Source organism: Nipponia nippon, unplaced genomic scaffold (assembly GCF_047370975.1).
Source record: "Nipponia nippon isolate SJK-2023a ecotype South Korea unplaced genomic scaffold, ASM4737097v1 scaffold_5, whole genome shotgun sequence".
Taxonomy (NCBI): Eukaryota; Metazoa; Chordata; class Aves; order Pelecaniformes; family Threskiornithidae; genus Nipponia; species Nipponia nippon.
In genome coordinates this window covers 70,801,518-70,817,489 of record NW_028262369.1, presented here as the reverse complement: position 1 = coordinate 70,817,489, position 15,972 = coordinate 70,801,518, and the positions used below count along the sequence as shown (strand labels likewise).

Genomic DNA, 15,972 nt, shown 5'->3' with positions numbered 1-15,972 from the left:
GAGATATTTTTAGTGGAAAGCAAGACAGTGAAGGAAGTTTGGAAACTAGTTTGCTTCATTTCTCTTCAAGACTCCCAGTCACCACTTAAAGTCTTGAGCTATTTTGTGTATTATAAGAAACATCCATTTTATTACTCTCTTTTCAGTTTTCCTTTCGGATAAATTATGCTTGAGCATAGCTTTTAGAATTACTGTGGTATTTTACAGTCAGCTAGCTGTGGAGCTCCTCCAGCCAATTAAGTAGTTGATAAAAATAAGTGGGTTCTCTTATATGCATATGTCTAAAGACTCATGAATGCAAGACAGGTAACATTAATATGGTTTTCTTGCCTTCCCAGAAAGATTTAAAAAACACTTTTTAAAAAGGTCATGTCAGTTGGACTGTCAGCTTAGCTTAGAAAGGTTAATATTATTTAGACTTAAGAAATCCCAGCTGGCATTAATTGTTCCAGCTTCAAACACTGAATCCATTAGATCTACTACACTTGTCACCTGTAGTAAATATACAGAGTGTAACTAGAAGGGTAGGTTTTAGTAGACCACAGTTCAGAAGGAGGAGGGGTTTTACACCCTCCTCTCACTTTGGGTTCTCTTATTTGGAAAAGTACTGTGTCAGACACAGAAAGAAGCAACTAAGTAAACCATATTAACGTTATGAAGTGGTATCAGCATAAGTACAACACCTTTTTGGAATGCATCTGTATTACCACTGTCTATAAATTATCCTAGAACCTGCAAAAATACTTTTTAGATTTGGCTGACTGACAGTTCTTTGGATAATCTGTAATCTTAATTAAAACATTTTAATAAGAATATTTGTTTTCCTCCAAACATGCAGTTCTTTCATTTAAAAATAATGATGTGAATGGCCAGCATGAGTTGATTTTGCAAAATTGCAAAAGAACCGAGTCAAAAACAAACTTAGTCTTCCAGAATCAAGGTGCTGATGGTGATTCTACTCTCAAAAATACTTTCCCCCCCAAAAAAAAAAAAACCCCAACATTTCTGCATATTGGTAGTGGCCTGGTAGCATAATATAGAAGAGTAAAGAACTTGTATGCACTAACAGTTTTCCTGAAACATCAAAGTGATACTGCAAGTGAGGAGAATAAAGGCAATAGTCAACTACTGCAAGCTTTACTCATTTTTTGTATCCATGGGGATGGGGGGTGGGTTTGGTTTTGAAAGGTTGTGCAAGAAATTATCCTCTTTCATCTTTGCATTCTGCACTGCCACCTGACGTAAACTTAACTTCACAAGCACACATACGCTGCCTCTAAACACAGTTCAAACAACGTAATGCGTTAAGACACAAGCATTAGTTTAAGACAAGGGCTCACCTGCTTGGTCCTTGGTTTAGGACCACTTCCATTTTCTGTTGATGTATTTGCTTTTCCCCAGCTGGTTCTTTCAGCTTTCTTCTTGCTTTGAGACTTTCATCTTTGCTTCTGGATGATTGCCATCGCTTTCCGACAGCCAGCCCTGGCAGAGCACTGGTTTTTCCTCTCTTCTTGGCATCTTGTTTAGTTTTTTAATCTTTAATTTCTCAGCCTTCTCTCAACTAGGAGATCGAATTAATAACAAGGGGAGGGGGAAGGAAACTGTAAATGTTCCAGTGAAAGTGACACACCTAAATCACCATGGGTGGATAATGCCATTCACCGTGGTGCCACCCGCCAGGTCAGCACCTTTTCCATAAACCATGCAGACCCCCACCAGGGAAGGGCACGTCAGCTCACCCACAGCACTGGGGACGGCAGCCTCAACCCACACGCCCGTCATGGCTTTAAGACCCCCGAACTCACCTCAGATACCTGCTCCCCAGTCAAATGCTTTGCTGCTGGACCCCCTGCTCTGGGTGTGAGCTGCTGAGGGGGTGCACCATGTGCTCTGGAGGCACAGGCGAGAGCAGGAGAGGACAGGCTGATAGGAGACTGTGGGTTGCTTAGGCTGCATTTTTTATGAGTTTGGGGCAAGGACACAGATCTCCAGCCAGCGCTGCTCTGCCTGTTCCTTTCAACATACAGCCCATAGCCTGGTGGTGAGGTTTTTCCTTCATGAAAATTAACTTACATGAAGTTTAAATGAGTTCTGTATAGGCTGATAAATTTCCAGTATAAACTCAACATACTTCCCTAGATTTCAGCACACATAGATTAGGAAATAGATCTAACTACATAGGCTTAAAGTGACTTCTACAATTTAAACAAAAATATTTCACAGAGCTTGGAAGGAAAAGACTTACATAGGAAAAGCAATACCCTTTTAATGAAAACTCCTGAGATACAAGGTTTTTTCCCATATTTTCTGTGACATTTCTGCAACAGAAAGTGCTAGATAGGCATACACAGAAATTCCCCAAAGGAAAAATACACACTTTTCTTACACTCTTAAGTTGATCTGTCTTAATTATCAACTTAAACATGGATATAAGTTTAAGAGTTTCAGAATTTTTACCGTTTTTCTCACCACTGAATTAACAGACGCTAGAAAAAAAAAGTGGTGATCAGATTTGGGCAGATCTGTTCCATGACCTCACTGAAATTTCAGCACACGCTCTTTTCCCCTGCTGTGGGAAAGGCGAAAAGTTTTGTCAGATTGAATACTTAACCTGAACTAGGCCAAAGCATGTGGGGGAAAAGAAGGTTATCAGGAGTAGTCAACATGGATTCACCAAGGGGAAATCATGCTTTGACCAATCTGATAGCCTTCTATGATGGCAAGACTGACTGGGTAGATGAGGGGAGAGCAGTAGATGTTGTCTACCTTGACTTCAGCAAGGCTGTTGACACTGTCTCCCATAACATGCTCATAGGTAAGCTCAGGAAATGCGGGTTAGATGAGTGGACAGTGAGATGGCCTGCAAACTGGTGGAATGGCAGCGCTCAGAGGGTTGTGATCGGTGGCGCAGAGTCTAGTCGGAGGCCTGTAGCTAGTGGCGTTCCCCAGGGGTCAGTACTGGATCCAGTCTTGTTCAACTTATTCATCGCTGACCTAGATGAAGGGACAGCAAGTTTGCTGATGATACAAAACTGGGAGGAGTGGCTGATACACCAGAAGGCTGTGCTGCCATTTAGCGAGACCTGGACAGGACAGAGTTGGGCAGAGAGGAACCTAATGAAGTTCAACAAAGGCAAGGGTAGGGTCCTGCACCTAGGGAGGAATAACCCCAGGTACCACTACAGGTCAGGGGTTGCCCTGCTGGAAAGCAGCTCTGCAGAGAAGGACCTGGGAATCCTGGTGGACAAGTTAACCACAAACCAGCAATGTGCCTTTGTGGCCAAGAAGGCCAATGGCATCCTGGGGTGCATTAGGAAGAGTGTGGCCAGCAAGTCGAGGGAGGTTATCCTCCCCTTCTACTTGGCCCTGGTGAGGCCACATCTGGAGTATTGTGTCCAGTTCTGGGCTCCCCAGTTCAAGAAAGACAAGGAACTACTGGAGAGAGTCCAGCAGAGTGCCGCGAAGATGATTAGGAGACTGGAGCATCTCTCTTATGAGGAAAAGCTGAGAGAGCTGGGTCTGTTTAGCCTGGATAAGAGGAGACAGAGAGGGGATCTTATCAATGCTTACAGATATCTTAAGGGCAGGTGTCAGGAGGATGAGGCCAGACTCTTTTCAGTGGTGCCCAGCGACAGGATAAGGGGCAACGGGCACAAACTGAAACACAGGGAGTTCCAGCTGAATAGGAGGAAAAACAACTTTACTTTGAGGGTGACAGAGCACTAGAACAGGCTGCCCAGAGAGGCTGTAGAGTTTACTTCTCTGGAGATATTCAAAACCTGCCTGGGTGTGATCCTGTGCAACCTGCTCCAGGTAAACCTGCTTTAGAAGGGGGGTTGGACTAGGTGATCTCCAGAGGCCCCTTCCAACTCCAACCATTCTGTGATTCTGTGGCTTGGATTTCTACTCTCTGTCAGAATGGGGCTGCCAAGCTGGCCCTCACACGCCCCAGTCCAGGGGTGAATACAGTTTATGGATTATCAACCTGCTTAATTTAACACTATTATTCGTTTTATTGCATCTTTTTGTTTCCTCGTTTGTTAAAAAAAAAAAGTATTCAGATTTAAAAAAAAAAAGTTATTCACATTTGGTAGGATTAGTTATTGTTTACCTGTAAGTTTTACTAAACGTGCTTTGGGGATGTGTAATTGTGGCAGGTTGTCTGTCACACTATCCCCGTTGGACCTCTGTATGATAGTTAAATGGCTGAGGAAGACAGCTTTTCAGAGAGCAAGGCTGAAGATCCCGTTCTGATGGGCAGAACTATGACTTACCTTTGATTTCTAGTCCAACATCCCAGCAAACAGAATGGCTATTTGGCTGGTTTAGCACCAATGCCAGCGTAAGCTTCAACTTTCCCTACAGCTGACTCCTGCTTGGCCAACGCAGGTGAGAGAAGCACACAGACACAATGAGCTGCACAGACTACTTTGTTGGATAGCAGCAAGCTACGGTAGCTTATGTTGCAATTCATATGCCAAAAAAGCCCAATTGAGTTAGAATCGCCAATTTTGGCTGATGTAAGCACGTTGGCAGAGATCTCAAATTAGGGGCAAAACCGGGGTTAAAATTAATTGTCATGAAAAGCAATTTAAATTGTCCTGTAAGCTGCATGAAATGAGTGGCTTTTCAGCTGCCAGTGAGAAGCTGGCTGAGTCTGGTCTAGGAAATGAGTCTGGATGAGTCTACCAAGCCGTCCAAATCAAGACATGTACTGTATGGAATGCTGAAAACATAACTCAGACCACAAAAATGTAAATTTCTGTAGCAGTTACAATATTCATATTCAAAACTTCAAAATGTCAAATTTGCATATCTTTGCAATTTATTCCATTGGGCAACTAGTAGCCTGTGGCCAACAGGGGATCTTAGTACGAGTTTAAACGTCTGTGAAACTAAACAAACATAGAAATAAATGCTCTGTGATTGCTGCTGAGACTTTCAGCTTATAATTTAAGCAAAGACATTTCTTTAAGTGTTTGAAACCATCTCTGAATGCAAAACAGAATTCACAAAAAGCTGTATGGAGAAATATGATATGCCAATTATAGCAAAACATCCCAATCATCTAGATTGCTTGTCCAAAAGGGTCCCCCTCAGCACACTTTCTATTGCCTATGGTCTATAAATTTAGAGTAGGGAAGTTCTTCTGATCTTCAGTCAGACCACAGCTGCTATAAACTGCACGTGAAAGACTGTTGAGATCACTTGGAAGAGCGTTCAGGAAATGCTCACCGACTTAATTGCTCTCCTTTAACTCTATCCCAGTTGTTGAAAAACATTCACGTTTGTTATACGCACATGCACACCCAGAGCTAGCTCATGGATTTCTGCACACAAGGCAGGTCAAAAGAGCAGCCAGTGGTCGACAATGCAGAAGAAATACTGGAAACTGAAACAAGCTCAAAGAATGAAGATGACTATGCGGTAACATCCGATGCAGAGCTGGATGCCAAATTAGCAATAAACCTAAGGGTCGTAAGCAGTGTCAGTACGAAATGATATGTAGAATATGAATACATGAAAACGGCATCGCTTTTCCTGCCGCTAACAAGTACCAGTTACTTTCAACAGGGCAGTCTTAGTCATTTGTATCATTTGAGAAGACCAAAAAATGGTACCTAGTGTTAGAATTGCATTATTGCTTTCTGAATCTGTTCAGCATCAAAGAGGAGGACTTTCTTAAATTATTCTCCACTCTAAATGGTGTCATTACCATGTCTGTGCACACATCCCTGCATATACTTAACATTTGGTGGAATAGCTTAGCAGACTTCAGTTTCCCGCATTAACCAAAGTGTTACCATAGTCCGCCAGCCAGATCGAGAATTCTTTCTGTCCTATAGGGCTTGTTTGGGGTTCGGGAGGATGACAACAACAAATAAGCTACACTCTCCCTTTTTAAAATACTTGCAGCATTGAAGGCTACTGGGTGACAGAAATCGCTCATTTGCGTGATTCTAAGCCTGAAGGCATGTTGCTGATCGCACAGTGGATGCGGACACCCGGAGGCGTCTGCTGAAAGCGTGTACTTTGAACTGAAGTCTGGAAGGCGTGGCATGGGTGTGCATTAGCGGGAAGAGTTGTTCATGCTATGATGTGGTTTGGATTCACAACAAACATCCGTTTTCTAATGTCCCCTGTTAAAGTAAATACAGTAATTTGTTTTCTAATTTAAAAAGCACAAATTTCCATCTCTTTCCCATCCTTTCCCTCTCAGGTTTTGCATCAGCTTTAGCCTGAATCTTGGAAGGTTCATACAAATTTGGGAACACTTCTTGATCTTAAAAAAAAAAAAGTAAAAATCTGACCGAATTCCACTGAGTTCCATCAGGGACCAGAATCTGTTTCTGTGCTTGTAAGATCACAGTGATCTTTGACTCTTCCACTCTCAATTTCAGATGAGAGATCTTATCTTTCAGCAGATCTTGGCTTGGTATTTCATTATTTTGGTGGACTTTGTCCATAGGATGAGGTGTTGGAATTTGCTGGCAGTAGGTTTTTAATACTTGGAGCAGGGATCAAGTATAGTTCTTGCTGTTACACAAAAAAAATCTTTCTTCCATCTTGCATCAACATGCAAGTGGTCCTCTTAATATATCCGTAGCATCTAAAAGAATAATAAATTAAATAATAATAAGGTTTTGCCTTTAGGTTTAACAGCATACAGAGACCCTCAACGGATAGTCTCTGTTGCTTCTCAGAAAACTGCACTATGGCCAGTAGTTATCTCCTGCAGTTAAAACACTAAACAAAATGTTTCCCATATCTAAACAGCACAGATTTGCAGCAGTGTAACTGAAACCAGAATCTGCTTTACTCCAGAGCATGTCAGTTAAGACAGCGAAGCCTATCAAAATCAATGGACTTAATAGAGATTTACTGAGGAGCTTACATGCAGCCTATCTGAATGTAATTGACAATAATTAGATCTTGTATCTTGATATAGCTGAAAACTGAGTCAGAACCAGTTTCCAAAAAATCAAATACTGCATGTCAGCGAAGCCTTTTCTGGAAGCAAACAAATAAGATTTGTCTTCATAGTAACTAAGCTTTGGAACAGAATGGTGAGGGGGAGGAGAGGATGGTTTTTCTCCCCTTCTAATCCAATCTATTTAAACAGAGGAATCAAACCAACACGTTTAGTATGAAAAATGCTGCCCGAGATACTGGTGCCACAGAATCCAGCATGAACTCACCAAAGATGAGAAGATGAAGAGGCTACAGTTTCCTTATTTCAGTTTTACCAGTCTCTAGTCTGCTGCGATTTAAATGTACAAGTCCGGAGTGTCGTGTTGAAAAGAAACCACCATTTTCGCAAAGAGAGCAGTTTACAACCCGTGCACCATCTGAAATCTCTGTAGTATCTACAGTATTGCTTGCCAGATGTAAACAGAGGATTACGAGATACAAAATTTTACCTGACCAGATCATTCTCAAGAATAATAATGTTAGACTATGTACCAGAGAAGTCTGTTGTAATGAAAGAAATCTCTATTGCTAATCTTTTTCTCAGGATGCTGCAGTATAGTGCAGCAACTGAAAAATATTTTCAGTTTTGGGATGTCTGAATTGTGTCTCTCATATCTTGGCAGACACATATGAAGCTAATCATTTTGCTTAGCTGGCTTGAGCATTGCTTTCACCATTTCCTACTGGCCTTCTCTAATTACTTTTTATAATTTATGACACAGCAGTTTGTAGGGCTGCTACTGTAAAAAGTTAGGGAGAAATATAAGCTTTTTTATTTCCCTCCGCACTAGTACCTTCTTGCCGTTTACTCTCCTTATTTTGCCACCTACTCTGTGTTTTACAAGGAAAGTATCTAGTTTCTTATTCCTCACAGGAGTATCAAGATCAAGGAGGTAAAAGTCTCCTTCCTTTTAAATATATCAGGTTTTGACCTTTAGGCTAACATGTCCCGATACAGCAGACACTCCGGGTGCCTAATGCATTGCCGCCGTATTCCTCTTCCCACATACATTGCTGACTGCACTATGACACTAGGGCCACTACAACAGGCAGTATTTGCCTTTGACGCACCTTTTTGCCATTTACATTTACTCTGCAAATGTCTCTGCTATTAGTTTTTCCCCACCTTTAGAAGAGCAGGGGGTAAATGGAAAAGAAGCAGAGCCGATGCTCAAGTGATAAGCAGCAGCCCTGGTTGCTAGCATCGCTCCTACAGTATCAGCAGGGCTCCGCGAAGAACCATCATCCGTGGCCTACAAGCACAGTCAGGTGTCTGCACCCCTGTAGCTTAAGCCGCCACCCATTCTCCAGAAGCTAATCCTCCCTCCGTGTCTGTGGTGCTAATTACTTCCGATGAAAGGCACAAATAGCTTGAACCACCACTCTTTTTGTGTGTGTGACTTTTGTCTTGGTTATGTTTCATAAATTATCTACAAGTATACACTCAGCCCTTGTCAGTAGTTAAGTTCGACTCTTGTTTCAAACAGAAATGTCATCTGCTTATGTCAAGTTGAAATCTGGTTTAGACTTTGAATGCGATTCTGCCTATATTGCACTGCTGCCCAGTGAAACACCGTATTGAAAGAAGACCTCCTCAATAGAAATACCCCGATGACCTCTAGAAAAAAAGAATTGTGTTCAACTTGACTTGCAGTTTCTTTTCTTTTTGTTGCTGGGAAGCTTGATTGCTCTGAGACAAAACAATGCTCTTATATATTAAATTTTAAAATTTTAAATTCATATTGCTTATTGATATGCTTATATAATTTAATGTTACAGTTTAACTTATTTTGTCCACAAAATAATGAATCAACATTTCTTTCTGAAGGGTTTTTTTTCTTCCAGTCAGATGGCCTGCACAGATACCTACTCCTGAGTAGGGGTATACTGAGCAATACTGATAGGGGCTTTATGGTACCATACGCAGTGAGAAGTTTATTCTAGTTTGAGGGTCTTCTTCCTTTTGTCCTTCTTTTTAGCATTCTCATTATTTAAATAAATACTGAATCTGTAACATTAGGGATCTATAATCTCTCTCTCTATATTTGTATTTATATATACTTACATAGTCTATAACATCAGGATACATTAAAACATTTACGGTCTCCTGACGCAATCACTACTTCAGATTGACCACTGAGAGATTAGGTTTGAGATTACATGAAAAAATACATTAATGCTTTTCACAAATACAAGAGAACAAAGTCCTTTGTTAAATATTCAACCTACCTAGACTTTGCAGGGCCTATTGCTGAATGTACTGTAATGAAGGAAGAACTTTATAATCCTTGAAAAAAAAGATTTTACGGGTCAAAAAGGATTTTATGTCTTTCCAATTACAAATCTAAATGCTGGCATAATAGTATGTAACTGCAAGTATGCTATTCATTATAAATCACACAGTGTAACAAGACTACTAAGGTGGAAAGTTTATGGAAAAGAAGTTTCCCCTCCCTTCACTTTTACCCCTTGATCCTTAAAAAAAAAAAAAAAACCAAACCAAACCAAAAACAAACAAACAAAAAACACCTTGGGATAGTAAAATCAGTATTTTACAGATATGTTAAGAACATTTATGGGAAGTGGCTTAGAAATTAATATTGAGAATTACATTACAACTGTATAGCCTTTCAAAATGCTGTCTGCTGTTCGTAATAAGCATTTCAAAAGTATTAAACATTCAGGATTCTTTCAAAATGTTCGTGATTGTATACATGAAAATGTACATGCACACCCTCCCTCATGTATTTTCAACTTTTAAACTTTTTTGTTATTTAGGGAATTATTAATATATATATATATATCACAGATTATTTTTAAGCTTCCATAAGTCTCAAGAAAAAGAACAGAGAAGTTTCCCTTTATAAAATTCCTGGAAAAGTTACATTGCTAGGAATGCCTTCTTAAGCCCCAGAGTTCAATTAAAGACATTTAAGTAGAAAACCAGCAAAAAATACCAGATTTAATAATACAGTAAAATATTCTTCCTTTGTAGCATGCCTACATATCCCTTAGCCATTTTTTCCTCCCGACGCCCATCATTTCACCACTGTTCCACATGAAGACTGACATGGACATTAGTGACTCGTTTTTTAATTAATTCCTCCCCTAACCCCACGTACACCACATCTAACTGCAAATGTTGTCCAAACCTGAAGATCTTTTTATGCATCTTATCAGTTTGAACAATGTGCTTGTTCTGCCACCTCCAGAGTACTCATGATAAAAATAGTCAATAATTTGGAATTGCCACACATTTTATTTTTCGGTTACTTCTTTTTATAGCCATATCTAAGGAAGAAAATAAGCTAGGGCTCTTATTAATGTTTCAGGCAGAGCAGAATGCAAGTGAAGCTGGAAAAAGGACAAATGTCAAGGGAAGGATTCTCCTTTCTTCTGCCCAGCAAAGGTTTTCAACTTTTATTTTTTAATAGTCCCAATTCACTCAGTTCAATGCACCGCTGTTAATTCGATTGAAGGTATGATTCAGAGAACGTGCATGTATGTGATGCAGAGGTATTTGGAGGGACATGTGTCAAAAGCAAAAGCCATTTTATACCTGAAGAGAAAACCACTTTCCTAAACTCTGATGTATGCAAAGTACAAGCTAGCAGGTGCTGATGATCTGGTGATAAAAGGGATCTCTACACACCTCTCTTTTCCCCATCACTCAAGACAGTTCAAGCTGTGTGCCTGCTCTATTTCTTTCCCACACATCCTTCTCCTATTCAGATTGCACTACACAACCACCTCAGACCAAATGTTAATATAAGCCCATCCACAGAGATATACCAAATCCAAAATTTCAGCCCGACTCGCTAACACTTGGCAAAGCCCCATGCAATTCTGTAGGAGGGATTTTACTGCTAAAATGCGCGGGCAACAATAAGCAATAGCTGTTGTTAGACACTCAAGCTATTATTGGATATCTTCAGTCAACAGATTGAAGGTGAGTTCAGTGCTACTGCTGAGTAGCTAGACACACACCTTGCTATCAAAACCAGATCCTTCACCCACTTGTCTACTGAGAGTTGGCAAGAGTGTCATACAGTAATAATGACTCATACATTTTAATTCTATTTATATTCAGAATGCTGGGAATTCCAATAAATACTGCATGCACTTACCCCTCATGATCCCAGAGGTTTGCTCTGCTTCTTGACATAGAAGATAGAGAGAAAACGGGCATCGCCTAAGTTGGGCATTTGCAGTGTTCGGATGCACTGTTGGCCACGAGCATGCAAACAGGTGCCTGTTATTGCTAAAAATACAGGGTTGCATTTATGGAACACGCATCTCTGGTATTTTTATGCTTTGGGGCACAGAATGGAAGAAAATCAACTTCATGTACCATCTTTTAGCTCAGCATTTATTATTGTTCTTGCAACGTGGTAAGAAGGCAATGAGGGGCAGCCTGTGTGTGAATGCTGATAAACATGAAGGCTAAAGTCTTAATTTTAACTGTGCTGTAGTTACAGTCAGTCCACTTCTCCCATGTTTCCCCCAAACATTCTGCTCAGTTGGGCTTTTGTGTATTTCACCATTTTTTGTTCTTTTACCCTCAGATTGGCCCTTGTCTCACCTTGAGACAATATCTGATACTCTCTGGAGCAAGCATGCATGGAATACAGAGGAGCATCGCTGTGGATGAAAGAGCTGCATCCTATCCTGACAACTGCAAGCAAAATGGGGTATTCCAAAAAGCAAATGTTCACTCATCCATACAAGTACTGTCTACACTAGACGAAGTACTGGTTGCCAACAAGGTCACCATGATTTAAGTGGAGGCAAAGACACGTCATCTTAGTACATTTTTTAGCTACTGATATCTATTGTATCTCATGAGTGGGCTCAGCAAACAAAACAAAACCAAGAAGAATCCCCTCCACACCTGGAGAACAAAACCCTATTGTTCCCTACATTTGTTATTAAAACAGAAGAACATGCTTATCACCACAAACAAGTCACCATAAGAGGAACTGTGCAACAACTTTCCTCCTCATGTCGATACTTGCCTTCCAAAAGTCTCTCCATCTCCTGTCTCTCCAGCAGTTGCTCTTTCAAGTGCTTTTTCTGAGCAAGCAAAAGGGTGAAGGAAAACTTTACTCCGTTTTCTGCGTGAAACGCTCTCCTCCAGGGTGACACTGTAGTTACGTGCAAAGTGCAGAGTTAAAATTCTGCAAAATAAAATGAATGAAAGTCAAAACTGGATGTCTACTGCCAGGTTACTGTACAAGATTACCTGCATATCTTCAGTATGTCTTTACTTTTAGGAAGTGAAGAGGTTGTAATTACTACTCAGTATTTCTACACTTTTCTCCAATAGATGGTCAGTGTCCCTGGGATAGACACAATCACCTTATTATATAAGCACGTAAAAAACCTCACAACAATAGAATATGTCCCAGTCCTACAGCTTTCTATGTTGGTTTGAATTTATAGATTTTCTAATCAGAAACTGTTGCAGGTAGTATACTATATAATAAGAGTCAAAGACTGATCTCCTTTTGCTCTTGCATCTTCCAGTTTTCATTGGTTTAGATACAGAGGGAAGTAAGGGTTACCAAGTCTGAGTTTGAGAAGCTGAAGGGGCGCCTGTCAGAAGGTTAACCTGCTTTAAGGCAATCGCTGTAAGCTGTTGTCACGTTCCCTGGCAGTCTATCAGGTATCTGCCGTAGCACCAGGTCACTCCTGCTCACCTACCTTCCCCAGTCTCTCATGACTGCGCATGCAATTAAGCATGGTAGGTATGGACCTGCCGCCTTGATTTGTTTGTCTTCTGGAATGACCACTCCTGAACAGCAGTCTTGCACAGTTTACTCATCTTTTTCAAGGAAAGAGAGCAAATGTAACTAAGTATTTAAGAATTTCTTTTCAACTTGAAAAATAAAATCTGAAGAATTCTACAAAACCTGCTGGAAAGCACCATAAGGAAAGGCTAAGCCTTAATCCCTTGTCTTCCTCCAAGCAAGTAAATGATTCTGTGCTCATTCACCCCTGAATCTTCCAATTATCCTTCTATCCAAATATCACATGCACAAGTATCTGAACATGAGAACCGCATGCTCAGCATGGAGGTTTCCAATTTTAGAATATATGAAGCTTTATGAAGAAATGGCTGTAAGATTGGATTATGTTTTTCAAGCTTGAGATATCTCATCTACTTTTTTTTTTTTAAGTGAATCAAATAGGAAGCCAATTGTTCGAGATCCACATGTTGTAGAACCAGACAGTTAAACAACAACACAAATAGCAGCCACCTTTAAATTTGTTCAATGACTTCTTTGCCTCCCTTAGTAAACTTTCCGCATTTCTGCAAAATAGCTCAGCTTGTGTCCAAAGTCCTTGAACAGCTGTGGACTTCCATCCATACCATTTTGTTGCATAGGAGGTAAATTTCTTTTGTACTAAGACAATGGCTTTCTTACAGATGCAAAGTTTCAGAACAGGAGACTGAGCATTTAATCTAGAATTAAACAGCTGAAATGCCTTCAGCACATTCAAGGTCATTCCCTGTGCTCATTTGCCAACCTCTGCTGAAGTATGAAACATTTATCCTCCTCCTCCCTCACTTTTTCCCCTTTTAAATCTCTTTGGCCATATTGTATATTAAAATTCAATCTATAAAAGGGTATTTTTATAGAATTAAAAAAAAATAATCTAATGAAATTAGTAAATGGCTGTACAGCCTTGTAACTCGGAAATGGAATCTTCTTGTTAAGTGTGACCAAAACTTTGGCATATCCTCATCTTCCTGAGGAAATATAAACAGTCCCAGGGTTATGAAGTACAACCAGAATTTCCGTAACCGTTTCTAAACACATTATTGAAACTATTTTTACAAGTAGATACTTGAGAGAACATTATCATTACACATCTTGCACTGTACAAATCAATAAATTGGAGAGATGGAACAATAGGTCAATGTGTCCTTTCTTTTTTAAGAAACATTTTTTTTTTCCTAGCCATCACAGAATTCTTCCTTAAACAACCCCACTGAAGAATGCAGAGAGAAGAAAGATGACATTTCCAGAAATATCAATAAGTAAGCACAAAAAATAAGCTGGAGTCCAGAAGAATCATAAACATTCTGTACATGTTTTATTAGGAAGGGAATAGCTGCTTCCCAGAATTCTTAAAAAAAAAAAACAACCCAAACCTAAAAAAAGACTATTTGCTAATTTCTAATCTTTTCCTTCAACTTGCAATCTTTCATTTTTCTTCTTTTTCACCTTAGTTATAATAGTATAAGTATCGTCTTCTTTCACATTACAACAGGTTTAAATTTCAGCGTTCCTGGTAGTATTATGTCATGTGTGTAAATGATGACACGTTCATTAATTTATATCTACCAAATTTTAAAAAACAGTTACATACCTTCATAGTAGTAATCTCCTTTCCCCGACGTCAGTACAAAGTCAGAGGTATTTCCACCGAAGCAGCTGGGGTTGGCCAAATACAAAATCAGCACGAGGGAGATGTAGGCTCTCCTTGTCTGTACAGCAGGTAGATCACTGAGATTTCAACACAACCTGCATCACGAGCACTCTCTGATTAACTCGTTCTTATGCTGTTCAGGTTAACCTCATTAAAGAAGCTTCTGTCACAACATAAGCTGGAATCGGTAGGACACATGAATGCATAGCAATTTTCTTTCAAGAAACTTGACACAATATCTCAGCAATTAACATAGTCACCTTAGCAGACGAAGGCATGCCAGAAGTACACCGAGCAGTGTCCATTCGTCCCTATCATGCACATCACTAGGTACCCTACCCGAACCCTCGTAGTTCCCTCATGCCTGGACCCATCCAACCGCATAGGAAGGAACTTGCTTTCAGAGTGAATTTCATCCTCATATAGTATAGCAGATTAGCAAAGAAAGAAATGCTATCATGTGTGATCATCTACATATCCACACAGGTCAGAGTTACAACTTCTTGATGCAGAGCACAGAGTTCCTCCATGGAGCAAGCGGTTTTCACACTAGTAAGGCAGAAAAGAGAGAGCAGCATCAGGCCCTCTATACTACAAAAGTCCTTCAGGCTACTGCGGGCCAAGCTGCTGAAGCAGGCAGAGGACAAAGAAGCTACAGTCAAGTGAGGTCTTTGCAGAAGGTGTGCCCAGACTGTTGTATCTGTTACAACGCAGACCAAATGAATGGAAATACCCATACAGGCAAAAGAGCAGCAGCTTTATTATCATGTATTTTCTTTAAAATTTTTTTTAGAGAACACAAATTTTACAGGGTGCTTAATCTTTTACCTGGTTAACTTAATCACCAGGAACAGGAAAGTTAAAAGTTAACTTATTAAACACTTGAAAGGCACCCAAGAGAGTTTTTCTATAGGCCTGAATACTACAGGTTAAGGTCCAGCACCATGGTGATGTGGTGTGACGGATGTGCTCAACCCCTTGACCAGGCTGGCGGTGGTTTGGTGCAGGCTCCAGAAGACGTAAAGGCCTGAGCCGTAGCCGGGCTGTGAACTCCTTTAGTTTCAATCTCTTCTCTGAAAACCCACAAAGGAGCAGAGCGACACAGTGAGCATCGATGCATATGAGCTTGGAACACCGATCATGTCATTAACACCCGAGTAGCGGGTGGCTTTTCCAAGACTCATTTATCAAGGAACAAAGAAAGCTGTGAGTACAAGGAGTCTCCTGCGTACCTTTTCCATCACATGTGATTTGACTACAAGCCAACCACTTTATCCTATAAATATGGCAGCCTCAGTGAGCCTTCTCTGAGGTCTCCCTGCTAGGCAGCGTGGCTGCATGGCAGTGATCTCCCCTTGAGCTGGGACACCTCTCAAGGTTGCTCCTCAAGGCAGAGAGACCTTTTACCAGCGACAGATCTTTGGTAAGCGACCGATATCGCACATAACCTTGTAGTATGGTAACTTTGATTTTGTCTTGGTAACTTTGCATGCTGAATAGATGCTAATGAAACAGTGTATAAACTTTGCATGTACAATGCCTTAGACATAAACCGTTGCCCAA

The 15,972-nt window shown here is 40.4% G+C and overlaps 1 long non-coding RNA gene across 1 annotated transcript; it reads right to left on the bottom strand.

Annotated features, from left to right (window-relative positions):
- Positions 1–2,530: 2,530 nt before the first annotated feature.
- Positions 2,531–15,006, bottom strand: LOC148052318 (uncharacterized). Its single transcript, XR_015699295.1, has 4 exons — positions 14,350–15,006; positions 11,988–12,149; positions 11,100–11,233; positions 2,531–2,994 (listed from the first exon to the last, which is right to left on the bottom strand). It is a non-coding gene; the product is annotated as an uncharacterized LOC148052318 (long non-coding RNA).
- Between the last annotated feature and the right edge of the window lie 966 nt (positions 15,007–15,972).